At 52.3% G+C, this 2,761-nt stretch overlaps 1 pseudogene; it reads left to right on the top strand.

Annotated features, from left to right (window-relative positions):
- Window positions 1–692: 692 nt before the first annotated feature.
- Window positions 693–2,184, top strand: LOC125964199 (cyclin-dependent kinase 2-associated protein 2-like; annotated as a pseudogene).
- The last annotated feature ends 577 nt before the right edge of the window (window positions 2,185–2,761 follow it).

The raw sequence follows: 2,761 nt of genomic DNA, 5'->3' as shown, positions 1-2,761 counted from the left end.
GTCAGAACCTAGGTCCAGAAAAACCCGAGGCTCTGGATCCACGCCGGTGGGCAATGGCAGACGAGTGCTGGCCAGGGAGTCAGCCTGGCCGAGTTCCTGCCCCCTCTGCTCCTGCCCACCTCATGACCATAGGCCAGTCCCAGCCCTTCTCCGGGGCTCATGGCCCATTTCTGCTTCCCTAAAAAAAAGGTTCATTTCTAGAAAGAAATTTGACCATCGGTACAAAGAGTCTTAGATAATTTTGATTCAGGAATTCTACTTCTAGGAATCTATCTTATGGAAAGAATTACATATTTGTATAAAGATTAGGGATAAAAGTATCCATGCCGGTGTTATTGATGTGAGAAGATTGGAAATAACATAAACGTCCAAACCTAGGGGACTGGCTAAAGAAACGTAGGGTCATCTAGTCAATGGAATGCTAAGCAGTCATTAAATATTTATCTTTGTAATAAATTTGTAATGACATGAGAAGAGCGGGCTGTAATGCTCATGGGTAAAGCAGGATACAAGGGGGGTCTCAACCCTGGTCCCCACAAAGCTGGGGAGGATGAGGGTGCTGGGGGCTAACCCCCAGAAACTAAGGCTCCTCCCACTTCCCCATCAGGGCCATGAGGGCAGCTGCAGGCCCACCCAGAGACTGAGTCCAGTCTCGCCCCCATCGTGTCAAGCATGACTTTGGACCACCCTCCATGGACTATGTGAAGGCAGTGAAGCCAATGGGTGCCCAGGGCCCCCAAAGCACCTTCACAGACCTGCTGTCAGTCATAGAGGAGATGGGCAAAGCCAGAGCTCCTTGGAGCACCTGAAGAGAGGTATCATCCAGGCACAGGTCCTCATTCTACAGACAGCTGAGGCACAGAGAGGTCATGTGACTTGCCCAAGGTCACACAGCAAGTAGGTGCTGTCTGGATGTGAACCCAGGCAGGTCCACCTCTCCGAGCCCAGGGCCCATTCACAGTGAAGTCCCCCACTCTGAGCCCACTGCTGGGCAATTAGCACATAACACCCCCTTGGGCTCGCTGTATTTATTGTTGACCTTCAACTCAGCACAGGATGAGGTTAAGTAGGGTTAGGGAAGCCTGGAGAAGCAGGGTGTCAGGGTGGAGGCAGGGAACTAACAGGTGTGCAACCTTCCCACATGTCAGGTACAGGGCTAGACACTAGGTCCGTGATAGAAAGAACATGTGGTACTAGCTGTTTCCCATCTAGGACCTCATTAAATTCTCACTGCCTCCTACCCACTGGTACTATTATTATCCCCACTTACAGGTGGAGATACTGAGGGTACATTCCTTGCCCAAGGTTACAGACTAGCAGGTGGCAGAACCGAGACTCAAACCGAGGCAGACAGGCTCCTGAGCCCGCTGAAACTCTCCCATCTAGTCCCACAGCAAGGGAGCCCTGAGATTTACTCTCCTTCTGCCTTAGATCCCACTGGATCTGCCGCAGCAACAGACTAATCCTAAATCTTAAAGACACAGTCTGTCACAGGCCTGGTGGCTCTCCAAGCAGCCCTTTCACACTGTGACTTGGGGACTCGGTCAGCTTCCAGCCTGCCTCTCTGCGTCCTCAACTCTGAGTGTCCAGCGCGCTGGGCTGAGGAAGACGAGAGCATCAACCGGAGAAAGGTCACGCCTGGGGAAGGGGCGTGGCTGGGGGTGTGGCCACCATGCACTTCTGCTCCGCTGGCCCTGAGACTGTTGTGGGCTGGGAAGAGAGGGCTGGGTGAACTCTCCAGGAAGGGGAGATGGGGTGTTGGTAATGACTTTCACGGTCCACCTTTCTGGACACCAAGTATTCTGTAAATGGCTCATCTCAGAGAGCACACTCCCCATCCCCCCAAGAGAGAGACCCCCTCTCCACCTCAAACCTCACAGGCCCAACTGTTTCTGTCTGCCTGGGGTCAGGGGGCTGACATTCCCACCACCTAGAAGGCTCTAGAGACCCATAGGCCCCCCGACCTATTCCCTCCTCCTTGGTGGTTCAGAAAGTTGCTGACTTCGAAGCAATGGGCCGGAAGCCGAGCTCCAGCCAGGGTGACCCCCAGGCAGGGCGGGCTCTGCATCTGGGTGGTTATAACCCCCTCCCACCCCCTTACCTCTCTGTGCCCAGGTTGTCCTTCCCCCAATTCAGACCTCCCCAGGCAAAGGCGGGGCAGGCCTGATTTCCCAGTCCCACTGAGCTAAGCCCGTGAGGCTCCCCTTTCTGAAAATCTATGGGAAAAATTTCTTCTTAGTTATCTGTAGCAGGAAGAGCAAAGCAGTCCCTGGGCCAATGTGTGTGTCTTACAGACCCTGTGAATCTAGCACGTGATCGTGTTTACCTCTTTGCTTTGGCCACAAGGAAGCACAGTCGCCCTTGCAGTTCAGCTGTGTAAATACACTCCACCTGTGGCACCCTCCACAGACCGAACTTAGCTTGACTCCACCTTACTTTCCTATTGCACCCAGATGCCCTCATTTTTTCCCCTTTCTTATGCACAAAATATATCTTAGTACAATGTCTCAAATCCTCTTTAATGTGAGGCAGAAGCCTAAAAATAAATACAATATAAAAAACTCCATTAAACCCTCCTGTCCCCACATTTTGCTTCCAGTCCCCTCCCCTCCCCCATTCCTAAAGATTGCTCTAACAAATATCCTAATGAGATATATCAGGTTTTTAAACGGTCAGCAATGAGCCAGGCATACGGAGGGATGGAGAAGGCAAAGAGCCATATTGCACGGCCACCACTATTGCCAGAGCCCACATGGTCATC

Source organism: Orcinus orca, chromosome 4 (assembly GCF_937001465.1).
Source record: "Orcinus orca chromosome 4, mOrcOrc1.1, whole genome shotgun sequence".
Taxonomy (NCBI): Eukaryota; Metazoa; Chordata; class Mammalia; order Artiodactyla; family Delphinidae; genus Orcinus; species Orcinus orca.
This window is presented reverse-complemented; position numbering and strand designations above follow the sequence as displayed.